The sequence below is a fragment of the Cydia fagiglandana genome, chromosome 13, assembly GCF_963556715.1.
Source record: "Cydia fagiglandana chromosome 13, ilCydFagi1.1, whole genome shotgun sequence".
Lineage (NCBI taxonomy): Eukaryota > Metazoa > Arthropoda > Insecta > Lepidoptera > Tortricidae > Cydia > Cydia fagiglandana.
This window is the reverse complement of record NC_085944.1, coordinates 19,422,040-19,436,714: the sequence shown is the minus strand read 5'-3', so window position 1 is coordinate 19,436,714 and position 14,675 is coordinate 19,422,040. Positions and strand designations below refer to the sequence as shown.

At 38.3% G+C, this 14,675-nt stretch overlaps 1 long non-coding RNA gene across 1 annotated transcript; it reads right to left on the bottom strand.

Moving 5' to 3' along the window:
- Positions 1 to 10,603: 10,603 nt before the first annotated feature.
- LOC134669835 (uncharacterized) lies at positions 10,604 to 12,753 on the bottom strand. The gene is made up of 2 exons (XR_010098990.1): positions 11,411 to 12,753; positions 10,604 to 11,122 (listed from the first exon to the last, which is right to left on the bottom strand). It is a non-coding gene; the product is annotated as an uncharacterized LOC134669835 (long non-coding RNA).
- Positions 12,754 to 14,675: the final 1,922 nt, after the last annotated feature.

Here is a 14,675-nt window from a genome sequence, read left to right as displayed (position 1 = left end):
TGGTACGAGCCGGGGTTTGAACCCACGACCTCCGGATTGCAAGTCGCACGCTCTTACCGCTAGGCCACCAGCGCTTGTGTGTGCTTGTGGATATACAACATAATTTATGGTGTTACACTTTTCTATCTTTCTATACTAGGTTAGGAGTAGGTGGAATAGGCTAGCTTATTCTTAGCCTACTCGGTAGTGACTTCGATATCATCCAGTACCTAGGACACAATTTGTGTAAAGTTGTTATCTAATGTTTATTTATTTTAATTTGTCTATGGGACAAATCACTTTGATATATTAGGCACTGGTCCCACCGCGAGCTAGTAAGCTATGAGCTATCGGCTATAAACACGAACAAAAGATAAGCACCCCCGTGTAAATAAAAGAGACACGGCGATATTTATAGTTACTCGCCCAGCGGTAAGCTATAAATATCGCCGTGTCTCTTTTATTTACACGGGAGTGCTTATCTTTTGTTCGTGTTTATAGCCGATAGCTCATAGCTTACTAGCTCGCGGTGGGACCAGTGCCTTAAGGTAACTTTCGCATGATAACTGCAGCAGCGTTACGCTGATGTCCTGTCTTTTTTAACTGCAGCGATTAAGTATAATGTTCAATAATCTAAGAAACTGATTGTGACATTACCCACATCAACGTTGCAACAGTAATGCTGCCGCAATTGTCATCTAAGAGTGACATTCCATTTCCAACTGCAGCTGCAATACTGTTCATTTTCTATGGAAATTGACAATGACAGCGACGCGTTTCCATAGTAAAATGAACAGTATTGCAGCTGCAGTTGGAAATGGAATGTCACTTTAATGTGGCACATGCGGCGGCGAACTTCACTCATTTTATCAAGGGTATTGACAAATTATATAGCGGCCGCAACGCGACACTGCAACAGTAATGCAGCTGCAGCGGACATCGGCACCTTAACGATTGATAGGTTGCAGATAATTATGATCTTTCAGCCCATTAAAGTTAACGTTTTAGTTTCCCGACTATGTATAATGGGTACAATATTAGAAACTGATATCTATTAGATGTGAATTGGATCTCTAAGTCATATCCTGTGGAAATCGTTCAAGTGTATCTCCAGAATCGCGCAAATGTCAAATGAGTCAAATCTGACAGGTTAGATCTTAAACATATCGTTATCGTATCTTGGTGATGTCTAAAAGATATCTAATAGACGTCTATTTCAAAATCCGAATCGAGCCCACTGTTTCTAGCTTTACCCGCAACACAGGTGTATATTAATGACGCTGCGTCATTATAGTTACATCGGATTGACTAACGACTGGCCATTGTCGCCGTGGATTTGTGTATTCCTTATTACAAAAGGATTTGTATATGGATAGCTGAGGGATAAATTTATAACTAGGTACATGTTCCATAATATAATCAACTATATCATAGCATAGTTCGTAATATATATCACACTACAAACTACAAGTAGGTACATATATACATGAAGTGCTTTGGGATAACTTGGACAACGGGGTAATTTAGAAAATCGCTAATAAATACCTACTAAACTAGAGCACTTCATTATTTGTCAACACTCACGATTCACTAACCCGGGGTTAACCGGTTAAACCTGGAGTTTCCATGGTTACCAATACAATTTGACACCGGGTTAACGGTTTAACCTTTAACCGGCTAATCCCGGGTTAGTGGGATGGTGCAAGTGGCGCCTATCCACGGTAACGTTTATTAAGGGATCTTGCTTACTGTTGCAACAGTAGAAAGTGCTTCTAGTTAAGTAAATATAGCTATTTTCAAAATTCTGCCGCTTTCGAACTTACCCTAAAGCACCTTACAAGCATCGTGAGTACAATAAATACAAATACAAATGCATTACTTCATTACTGTTTTAGCCTTTTTAGAATGATTCTTCTCCCATGGCAACTCTCCCGGCCTCCCCCTAAGCACTCGTGTGTCGACTTCAAAACATCAATCTTAAAGTGTAAGGCAAGAAAGAAACATCGCACCATTTAGTTAATCTTTTAAGAAAACTACGCCAATAACTATAAATTACCCATGTTTCCTCATCCCATTCCTTCCCTAGGGTGTCGTAAGGGACGACAAAAACCGGGTGAATTCCGTACAGTCTTAGTGTTGGTACTAAAGATTCGAGAAACTTATTTTAGGTCTCAATTTTTTTTTAATTACGCTATAAAATCTTGGGGTTTGCCAACGAGCCATGAAGCGCAGCACATTAAATATGTGTAAAATTAATGAATCGTACCCGAAGCCCCACGCCGCGCTACAGAATACAATCATCAAGGTAGTACGGAAAGCGCCCCATTTTAGCTTTTCGCTAAAATGGGACTGGACTGGTCATGTCTGCCGCATGCCGAGTGAGCTGTGGGACTAGAGTGGCAGCCAAGCTCAAAACGTGGATTGGATAGACCACGTCGGCGATGGCGAGACCAATTAGATTCCAGGAGGAATGAAAAATCGCGGGGAAAACCTTTGATCAGCAGTGGGATGCAATAGGCAACAGCAATCTTTATTTTTGTTCGTTCCGACATAAAGGGAAGGAAAGCCAAGGGAGCTTTAATTTTTTGACTATTAAGTATTCGACCATTAAGTATTCGAGCGAGATGATATACCTCAGTATTAACAACGAATGTACCTACTTACTATTCCGTACATTTCCGTAAGAAGAAAACAAAATGGATCCAAAATACATCACAAAACTCCACGTAAGTACTTCCTTACCTATCGTATCCCGAGAGACATGTACTTTAAAACCTTTTATCCGACGACAAAGTCGCACACCCATTTGCTTAATCTAACCATTTCCAGAGCTACGCAGTCCTAGGCATTTACTACGAAACAAGATGGATGATCAATCACAGCATGAGAACTAAACATAGTGCGATTTCCAGCCCACTTTTACATCCATTGCTGCTTTAGTGAACAACTTCAATAGTAAAATTTACGCTTGACGCGCATTGGATGTGTTTCAAGCGATAGATTAGAGATGATGTAATTAATGTGAAAGATCGACTAGTGACTTTCTAAACCTCATTTATCTCTCATTCGTATTTTGGAATTTAGACTTTGTTTTCTAAAACATTAAGTTGGTTTCTCAATAAGGAGTGGTTGAGATAGGATTGTGTGAAGGTTTGGCTAGTACAGTGATAGGTTTGTGGGTAATGGGGACTGAGTTGATCTGATGTATGGTGCACGGTGTATTGGTTGGAAGACAGTGAGATATCGTTGTTTACGTTTAAAAGGTAGCCATTTTACGCATTTTGTCAAGCTTGTTAGGAGAGTTTTCTTGGAAACGAGGCCTTTTATTTTATTGACTCTTTGAGTGTTTAGTTTGCTGTCGAAAACAATATCCATCCAATTAACATTTGAATACAATGACTCCACAATATTATTATGTCAGTTACGCCGTGAACGTTGCTATATTAAGATAGATATTCTTGATAAAGAAAACCACGAAGGAGCAATCCTCTTGAATTAATCTAAACTCAGCATTTCATCCTCGAGGATTCATCTCCATCCCAACTGTTTCATTAAAAATGCGATTACAGAAACTTGTCAACTTGTTCATAATTTGACCAACTTATCCCACTCCAATAAAATAAGTGGTCTCCCTTATTGTTCTATAAATAAGGTCCTAATTATATTGCCTTACTGTTGTCCTGGCAGCAAAGATAAGTTTGGCACATCATTCATTCATTATAGCTCGTCACACAGGAATGACAGAGCCTCGAAATGTTCAATTTGTTACTATTGTTTTGTTTTCGTGGTTGAGACTGCCCAATTATTGAAGCAGGGTGTAGGTATTTGTAAAATTTAAGTTAATTCATATTATTTTTGTCCAAATAAGGCTGCTAATGGGTCTTGAATTTAATAAAACATAAGCAAGTACAGAACTACAGACCTATAATTTAGATCTAAATTAAAATAATGTTCCGCGTGACTGGTGTTCGTTCTTTGTTTATTAAACACCATCATAAACTACCACTATCACACTTTATTGCTGCACAGGCGGTGTTGAATTAGTTAACGGCATTTCTAAAGGCTCATTTAGACGGTGCAATATTTGATTAATCAATTTAATTCTTAACTCAGTAGCCCTAATGTAATTAAACCAGCATGCAATTTCCTGCATCGCTTAAAGGCCTCGATTAAAGTTCAAGTTAGAGTTTATAAAAAAAACCGGGCAAGTGCGAGTCGGACTCGCGCACGAAGGGTTCCGTACCATAATGCAAAAAAAAACAAAAAAAAAAGCAAAAGAAAAACGGTCACCCATCCAAGTACTGACCACTCCCGACGTTGCTTAACTTTGGTCAAAAATCACGTTTGTTGTATGGGAGCCCCATTTAAATCTTTATTTTATTCTGTTTTTAGTATTTGTTGTTATAGCGGCAACAGAAATACATAATCTGTGAAAATTTCAGCTGTCTAGCTATCACGGTTCGTGAGATACAGCCTGGTGACAGACGGACGGACGGACGGACGGACGGACGGACGGACGGACGGACGGACGGACGGACAGCGAAGTCTTAGTAATATGGTCCCGTTTTACCCTTTGGGTACGGAACCCTAAAAAGAGCTTACTTATACGAGTAGGTAATTCTTAAGTTTCGAAGATCCGCCCACTATTACCGTAAATTGTGGTCATTGTGTTTAAACAGTTTTATATATGAATGTTACCTATATTAAAACCTTGGAAACGAGGCCTTTTATTTTATTGACTCTTTGAGTGTTTAGTTTGCTGTCGAAAACAATATCCATCCAATTAACATTTGAATACAATGACTCCACAATATTATTATGTCAGTTACGCCGTGAACGTTGCTATATTAAGATAGATATTCTTGATAAAGAAAACCACGAAGGAGCAATCCTCTTGAATTAATCTAAACTCAGCATTTCATCCTCGAGGATTCATCTCCATCCCAACTGTTTCATTAAAAATGCGATTACAGAAACTTGTCAACTTGTTCATAATTTGACCAACTTATCCCACTCCAATAAAATAAGTGGTCTCCCTTATTGTTCTATAAATAAGGTCCTAATTATATTGCCTTACTGTTGTCCTGGCAGCAAAGATAAGTTTGGCACATCATTCATTCATTATAGCTCGTCACACAGGAATGACAGAGCCTCGAAATGTTCAATTTGTTACTATTGTTTTGTTTTCGTGGTTGAGACTGCCCAATTATTGAAGCAGGGTGTAGGTATTTGTAAAATTTAAGTTAATTCATATTATTTTTGTCCAAATAAGGCTGCTAATGGGTCTTGAATTTAATAAAACATAAGCAAGTACAGAACTACAGACCTATAATTTAGATCTAAATTAAAATAATGTTCCGCGTGACTGGTGTTCGTTCTTTGTTTATTAAACACCATCATAAACTACCACTATCACACTTTATTGCTGCACAGGCGGTGTTGAATTAGTTAACGGCATTTCTAAAGGCTCATTTAGACGGTGCAATATTTGATTAATCAATTTAATTCTTAACTCAGTAGCCCTAATGTAATTAAACCAGCATGCAATTTCCTGCATCGCTTAAAGGCCTCGATTAAAGTTCAAGTTAGAGTTTATAAAAAAAACCGGGCAAGTGCGAGTCGGACTCGCGCACGAAGGGTTCCGTACCATAATGCAAAAAAAAACAAAAAAAAAAGCAAAAGAAAAACGGTCACCCATCCAAGTACTGACCACTCCCGACGTTGCTTAACTTTGGTCAAAAATCACGTTTGTTGTATGGGAGCCCCATTTAAATCTTTATTTTATTCTGTTTTTAGTATTTGTTGTTATAGCGGCAACAGAAATACATAATCTGTGAAAATTTCAGCTGTCTAGCTATCACGGTTCGTGAGATACAGCCTGGTGACAGACGGACGGACGGACGGACGGACGGACGGACGGACGGACGGACGGACGGACGGACGGACGGACGGACGGACAGCGAAGTCTTAGTAATATGGTCCCGTTTTACCCTTTGGGTACGGAACCCTAAAAAGAGCTTACTTATACGAGTAGGTAATTCTTAAGTTTCGAAGATCCGCCCACTATTACCGTAAATTGTGGTCATTGTGTTTAAACAGTTTTATATATGAATGTTACCTATATTAAAACCTTATTTAAGTGTTATAAGCAGTAAAGGATGACTCACGCTAGACCGGGCCGTGGCCGGGCCGGAGCTTCCGGAGCTTCGTTTTCTATGGAGAGCATCACGTGATCACCGGGGCTCGGGCGTGGCACGGTGCGGGCCCGGCCCTGTCACGGCCCGGAGCCTCCTGACAGCCCGGAGACCCAATTTTTCTCTTCGGGTGGTATTCTACTAGTTTAAGATCTTTGTCCAATATGCATTGCGTCTCACTCTCTCATTAAGCAAAATGTGAGACGCAAATACACATTGGACCAAGATTGGACAGATGGAATACCACCTTTCACAATATACATGCTCGGCTGCGTCGGGATATATTTGCCAAATTAAGAGGATTGCAAAACGTCATAAATTTGTTTGTTAAATATGATGGTATAGCTAATTCGTTACTTGGTCGGTTTATATTAGGTACTTGGCGTCAGCCCATCGACTTCCCATACTATGATAAATTATGAACGTACTTGTTACCAACATTGAGGCATAGAAATAATCTTATCGAATTAAAATGACTGCTGTTGCATTTTGGCAACACATACCATACTTGCTTTCAACTTAGACGTATTATACTTACTGTTTTTAGGTTGGTATTATCGGTAGTAAAACGTCAATAACGTCATTTTAAATTGTTGTGAACGTGGAAATACGTGTTTATTTTTTATTTTGATTTAGACAAAATACTTTAGTTGTTATTAAATTGGGGCAAAATCTTTATGAAAATGTGAAGTTTGTGGTGGGCGTGTAAGAAGACTAACTACTGACATATTTTTGGCCAGATTTCCACTTGATCCGAACAGGTCGGTAAACTGATGTTTGTATGCGATATTTGCATTTTAGACCGGAAACTGATTAAAAAAGAATGCGCGAGAATTCATAAGTGCATATTGTAATTTGCCTACTTGTATAATAGACTATGTTACTTTTATCATGTAAAATAAAATGATTTTTATAATGCTTTCTTTTATTAATCCACGTGATTTATCGATATCGATAAACAGTAGGTACAGTCACCACACGGGAATGTTGAGCCACTTACCACTGTTCGCAACTTGGTCGAATAATCCAAGTCGGGGTCCGAACTCTTACCAGTCTCGTATCACGACTTCGGCCGAACTCTGCTGACCAATGGGGCGGTCGTTGCTACAGTTACGTAAAACCAAATACGGTTAGCCAATGACCGCCCGTGTTTTCTTCGGAAGGTGGCGTTACTATGGTTACGTAATAACAAAAATATTTAACCAATGATTGATAGCGATTTTTCCGGAAGCTGACGTTACTATGGTTACATTACAACATCCGCTTTAGTCCTAGAAACGTCTATTTGACTGCTAAGCTGCTATGTAGAAATTTTCGTTCACTTTCCTTTTAACGGCCGCCATTTCCATATAATTCATAAACTGAAACTCATGTAGATAACAGCTGTCAAAAGGAAAGTGAATGAAAAATATAATTATAAATAAGCAGAAGTTCATTATTTTACGAATATTTTATTGTGTTCTTTTTATTGGAATTTAAAACATTTCTTTGTAATGTTGTCTAATACCCTCATTACTGTCTCGTAAAGATTTATGTCAAAATATTTATTATTATTTAAAAAATATTTACGTTTAACTCTACTATTTAAAATGTAAAAAACATAACAAATAGACCAAAATCTGTTTATTCGTATTAAAGCAAAGAGATATCTAAAAACTAATAACTTGTATATGACCCATCGTTATCAATGACAGCTTGGAGACGCGAAGGCATGGACTCCACAAATCGAGTGCAATAATCAGTTCCTCGCAAGTCTTCCCAAACTTCTTGGCAATGATTTTGCACAGCTTGTCTTGATCGTTCATTTCGATTTTCCCATCTTTGGACCATTAAACCCCATAGATTCTCTATGGGGTTTAGATCCGCAGACTTAGCAGGCCACGGTATGACCGTTATTTCCTGTCGACGTTGATGGAGCCAGTCTTTTACAATCCTGGCCCTGTGTATCGTGCAGTTGTCGTGCACAAAATGAAAATGTGGCAATTCTTCCCGTGGATAAAATGCCCTTACGGTGGGAAGCATGCTTTCCTGTAACACGCTGAGATAACATTGAGCGTTGGTCCTGGGAGGTAAAGGAACCAGCTCACCTACACCGTCCGAACTCATCCACCCCCACAAATTTGCACTGATGCGACCCGACTCCCTGTTTGGTATAACATGGTCTTCCGCATATCGCGTATTGTCATAACGCCAGAGATGTAAACGACCGTGGTCACTTGAATTAAACGACTTCTCATCGGAAAATATTGTCGAACCCCAATCAAAATTTCGGTACTGTTGAGCAAAATTGACTCGAGCGATTTTGTGATCTTCCGTCAAAGCAATTTTGTATGCGGGACGTCTATGGTGAAGATCCATAGAATGCAAATGCTTTCGGATGGTATTGGGGTGGCAATTGAAGCGGTCTGCGAAATAGTTGGTAGATATAAACCCATTTTCCATGTAGCTCTCTCGCATTTCATTGCGTTGTTCCATTGATAGTATCGAGACACCATGATTGCCTTGACGGTGATCATTTATATCTCCTTCTGCGGCATACCTATTTACCCACAAACTGACAGTATTTCGCTAGAAAGGAATGAATAGGTTAGATATTTTCTTAATAAAATCAATGTGTTTGGAAATTATTATTTTGTAGAACCTTATACCTGCACATTTAACGCGTTTGCTATTGCACGCATGCTTAACCCTTGCTGGTGCAAAAATATAATTTCATGTCTAGTTTCGTCGTTTATTGCCGGTGGCATATTTGATTTTTTTACTAGATTTAGATAGCTACTTTTCCGCAATTAATGTTACAGCGAAAAAAAAATTGACAATACTCATTGTCAGATATTTTTTCAAAGTTAGAATTTGAGTCAGAAACTATCAAGTCTCTATTAAACATTTCTATAGCTACTGACAGATTATAGGATTATATGTAGACTATCAAAGGTTATCTACCATATTTCCACAAAGGTTACATAAGTATTCAATTAACGTCAACTAGGAGCTGTGACACATTTAATGATAGTAAAGACAGCAATAGCATTTGTCTCTCTCAATGAAAAAATAATTTGAAATTGCCTGATAACATGGATATTTATATAAATATCTCGACTTGAAAAAAGATCTCGCCTATTAATGTCAGTTAAATCATGGCATCCAATTTGAAAAAAATACTAGTAGATTACTAAACGGTTTTAGACGAATTCATGAAGAACTCTCGTTATCCAGTTTCCGCTAGGAACAACGACATCTAGCGTCTGATTCAAACGAGTAACTTCAAAATTTAATGGCCGTTGGCTAATCCTTTTCGTAGACGAAGGAATTTTTATTACGTCAACTAGTTTTGACATAGTGAAATTTTGACGCAACAAAGCAACCAAGATATCGTCGGGTAACATCGGTCATATCGCGATCGTGCCTACTAACGAAAAATACCGAACCCATTATATTACACGACTAAATTGCGTCCATTGCCAAGTGGCTCAACATTCCCATGTGGTGACTGTACTGGAAGTGTCGAGCCCTAGCGTTGTTTTTTTTGTGTTGGTAGTATTGACATGTATTTGGTGTGTTGGCACAATGTACGTTCATAATTCGGTTCAAGGCTTATTCGAGAGTGCAGATTCTTAAAACATAGTGATTTAATTTTCTTTGCAGGCGTCTTTGATATAATATAGGTCAAGATTATATAGGTTGGATAATGTCTTGATTTATTTTGTGAAATATGGAGGTGTTGCTGAAATGTATATTAGTCGGATTATATTCAATGAGACACCTACTGATGTTACTGCACGTAAAAATGATTTAATAATGAGCATGTAGGTTTATAATGAACAGAGTTCGGACTATTTATCGCAAAAATAAATATTGTTTAGAACAACATGATACAATTTTTTAACAATTTTGAACTGCAGTTTTTTGACTACAATCTGGAAATTTTATAAAGATACATAATATGAGTTTAATAAACCTAGTCCTATTTTGAGATATAAATGATTTTTTATCGTTTTGCGATGGTTTGTCAGATTACTGAGTAATAAATATTAAGATATTACTAGTTTTTCTCACATTCCAACTTATTACTTAGATACTTTTTATTTCGTACGAAGTTAGTCAGTAAATAAGAACAAAAAAATTATACTCATCCTTTGCTTTCGGGTGCTAGTACTAGTGTAAGACAAAGATAGTATGATTCTCTCTATCTATGTTTGAAATAAGACAGTCCTTTGACAAGCTATAAAAATACAGAGAGGCATATATTGAGTGTTAGAGAGGCAAAAATCGAAATCCTGATTTTCGTGATTCGCAGTAGGTCCTGGGGTTAGTGGTAGTTACGCCCCCTACGCAGAATTTTACGTAATATTCCCTCTTTCCTGCCTAAATTACCCAAAGCTACCCAAAGGCACTAACTACTGAAATAATTCAATAAAACTCTTCGTATATTTATTTTTATTTTTATTTTTCTATATAGTCACGTCATGCATAAAATCTAAGTGGCACAAAGAGCCATGGAGCGCGCCATGGTCGGCATCAAACTACAAGATCGAGTGAGGAATGTAGAGATTCGACATCGCACCAAGTTGCAAGAAGTCGGATACGTCATTACCAAACTTAAATGGAGCTGGGCGGGACAAGTTGTCAGGCAGAGTGATGGCAGGTGGGCCAAAATGTTAACGGAATGGTGGCCGCATACAGACGAAAGGAGTGCCTGGCGTCCGTTAGCTCGTTGGGTGGAAGACTGCGGGTCACTTCTGGATGAGATTGGCTTGGGACCGGGATAAGTGGCGTATTCGAAGAGAGGCCTATGCTCAGCTCTCTCTTTGGTCGGTCCCTCATGTCTGAGGATCGTGGTCAGTATTAGGGTTGCATCTGGAGTGGATGATCTGTCTCGACTATGCTCAGCAGTGGGTAACAAAAGGCTGATATGATGATATAGTCACGTCACTCGTAATATGAACTGCCTGAAAAAATATTAAACTTGTATACATTTGAACTTCTAAACTAATTAGTGGCTTACAAAATACACCTACTTTCCAAATTCGTTATCTTATACTTTTTGAGTAAAATAGCTGTGAAAATAGCTGGGACACTTGGGACAGATAGACAGACAGACATGACGAAACTGTAAGGGTTCCGTATTTGCTATTTTGGCTTGTTTTTCACCAGAGGAAAGTAGGTAAGTGAGTGAGTAAATAGTTTATTACAATTCTATGTTAGTGTAACGAGCTTAGTAGTTTTTATTTACTTACTTATTTTATTGAGTGCGCACCACCGACATTTTTAGTGCTGTATTGTATTCGCTGTGGCCGAAAACAGCTTGAAGATAATTATCTTATATCGATACTTTAAATTTTTGTTACATTCTCGCAGCCATTGTAAATTTCTTCTGTTTTAAACTCGTTTCTTATGCGTTCCTGGAACTGAACAAATCTGAACTGAACACATGAACACTGAAGAACGTCGGATTGATGGGAGAAAATAATGTCAAAACCCGATAAGCTGAAAAATCTACAATTGTGGAATGTAACAAAATGCATTGGGTATCACTACAGTTTGCTGAAGGCTACTTAAATATTCCATAATATCAATATCCAGTCAGGAAAACGGGAACTATGTTTGTATGGAGAATCGGTCATTCCCTTTCCTCTTAATAGCTTAATATGTTTCGGCACTTGATTATACATATTTATTAGTAGGTACATGCATTGTATTTCCATATCTTACCTTAAGCAGAGATCCAGAGTTTTTGTTTTTGTTAAACGTTGTTTAATTCTGTAGTGAACGGCTTCGAAAGAGTCTTGGGTCATATCAGTACATAAAGCTCTTTACATCATGCTGTGTATTCTCATTTTTCCGAACGTGTCGACCAAAGTGCATGTACGCCCCATTACCTAGAATGTGCAGTAGCCTCTTCATCAGTCATTAAGGCAGCCAGGGCCAATATTTTGATTTTATTATTTCCTTCCATATCCGCTTGCTTTCGATCGAACCATTTTTTTCAATCTGATTGACATTTATTATGACATTTGTCACGAACAGTCAGCTCGGACGTCCCGGTCAGCTCGGATAGTGCTGGGCAGTACTCGAGCCCTTACAATCCTCTGCTTGAAGACTGAGTTGAGTTTTCAGACTCTTATAATTAAGTTTAATTTCGAGTTCTTTTCAACTAGATAGAGACCCAAGTCTCTTGTAGAGACTTGAGTACTTTTCAGAGAACTCTCGTTTTTTTTTACAAAAAAAATCTAAATACATTGTCTTTATGTATAATTTGTAGATAAGATGCGTACAGAAATCATACAATTACGATTAATTTATTTACTGTTATATAGGAAATACTTACAAAATTGTTCACGGCGTCTTTATTTGAAGGCTCCAGTCCTTTTGAGTTGCTCTTAAAAAAGACTACAAAGGACTCGACTTGGAAGAAGTTTTAAAAGCGCAGTCTTGTAAAAAGGAGCTGTTCTTCTAGCGTGAGTCAGTGAGTCAATTCAGACTCAAAGGACTCGAGTTTCTACAAATACTAGAGGCTCGGACATTGCTCGGACAGCACTAGTGTTAATGTAATAAACGGGTAGCCCTGACGCCCCGGCCCCGGAACGGTGCGGTCACGGTGGCGCTCCTGACAGCTCCTGTGTCGGCTCGCTCCGGCCCGCCCCGGCCCGGCCACGGCCCGGTCTAGCGTGAGTCATCCTTAATATAGTCGTAGTGATTGTCTACTTTAATCAGCGTATTATATAAATATACGGAATATATTTCGTTCCTACCTACGAGTATCACAATAATAATTTTAAAATTTAAATTAAATTTCGAATTCTGGAGCCAAGCAGACACATGTTACGGTAGGTATGGAAATCTCTCCCGTAATTCTAATCCAAGACCTTGAACGCTTAAACTAATTTACGGTTTAAACTCACGTGTTTTTAGTCACTGGTGTGACATGTAGCGTGTACGCGAATCACGGCCGTAGCGAAAGCTGCTTCTACTGTTAGTGTATGAGAAAGGAGACCTAGGCTCTCCGAAACATGTCGCGCGAGTGAGTAAAACATGTGAGTTTAAACCGTAAAATTAGTTTAATGTGGCGACACGACACTTTAAATTCGATTATATCGAAGTTATTAGAGAACTGTTAAAACACTCTAACACTCTAAATTTAATCCTTTCCCCCTTCACCATAAATTGTTTACATAAACCCAGGACCGCGCAATCAGTCACGTCCACTCCAATCGAACTAAGTGATTGGCTATGAATTCAATTAATCTGCACTTGTTTACTCAAAAATACGTTTGTTTGATGAAAATGGAACCAGATGCTCAAGTTTATATTTCCAAGCGTTGGTTATGGTTTTATTTTATAATATTTTATTTTAACTTTTGGTTGGAGTGAAAGATTTATAATCATACTACAAGTTGCCGGGTCCCCCTCCTTCTAAAGTTATAAAAATTGGTATGGAAATATTTTTAAGCCCGAGGAAGGACATAGGATTGTTTTTACCATCATCATCCCATGCAGACGAAGTCGCGGGCCTCTGCCTAGTATTTTTAGCGTGATGCGTACTAACTCGGTGCTAACCAAAGTGGTTGTACAAGTTCATCCAAGCTATGAAATAAATGTTTTGAATTTTTTTTAAAGGTTTAAAGTTTTTTTACCTTTAGAGGCTTGATATTGAACCCGTTTACAGTTAGTAAAGGTGACAGTTCATTTCCAACGACAGCTGCATTAGTTCATTTTACTATGGAAATTGACATTAACATCGACGCGTTCCGTGCCAATAGTGCAGCTGCGGTCAGAAATGGAATGTTACCATAATACAGGATTTCCAATAAGCAAATGCATAAATATACGTCAATAAAATTTAATAATGAACATGAATTAGTATTCGTGCCCCGAGTTAGCACAGGTAGGGTGATGACTACAGAATCCTAAACACGGCATTTTCATTCAGTTTCTCATTTAATATATTCCAAATTTTCCCATAATTTTACTCGTAATTTTCCCATTTTCAGTGTAAAACCGTAACCAAGTGTAAACTCCGCGATACTAATGATATTCCAGGGTGAAACTAACTGGGGCTCGTATTAAGCGGATTTGTTTCCATTAAACCGTGGCCACGGTGGATAAACTGACACCATAGGCTTAAGCGGAGCGTTTAGCGTTTGACATTTTATTTTGGACTCTATCAGATAAAAGTAACAGTAGTCTTACTGTATTAAGATTCGCACGAACCTAGCCTCCACTAAGTAAATAATGGAATTTGTGCTCCCATTTTAAAACGACATAAAATTTGATATTATATATATGAACATTCGATAACTTAAATGGTCACGCCGAGCTTCATGTTATTTATTTCACAGCATATCGTTTTAAAATGAGAGCGTATAAGTTCGATTGTATGGGAGCGGCTTTTCAGTGGCGGGTTCGTGAAACTCTAAACAGATTTTTCCAAAATGTACATTGTTTTGTTCAGCACGGATATGATGGTCGTTCTTGTCTTCATGACAGCGTGATAAAACGGTA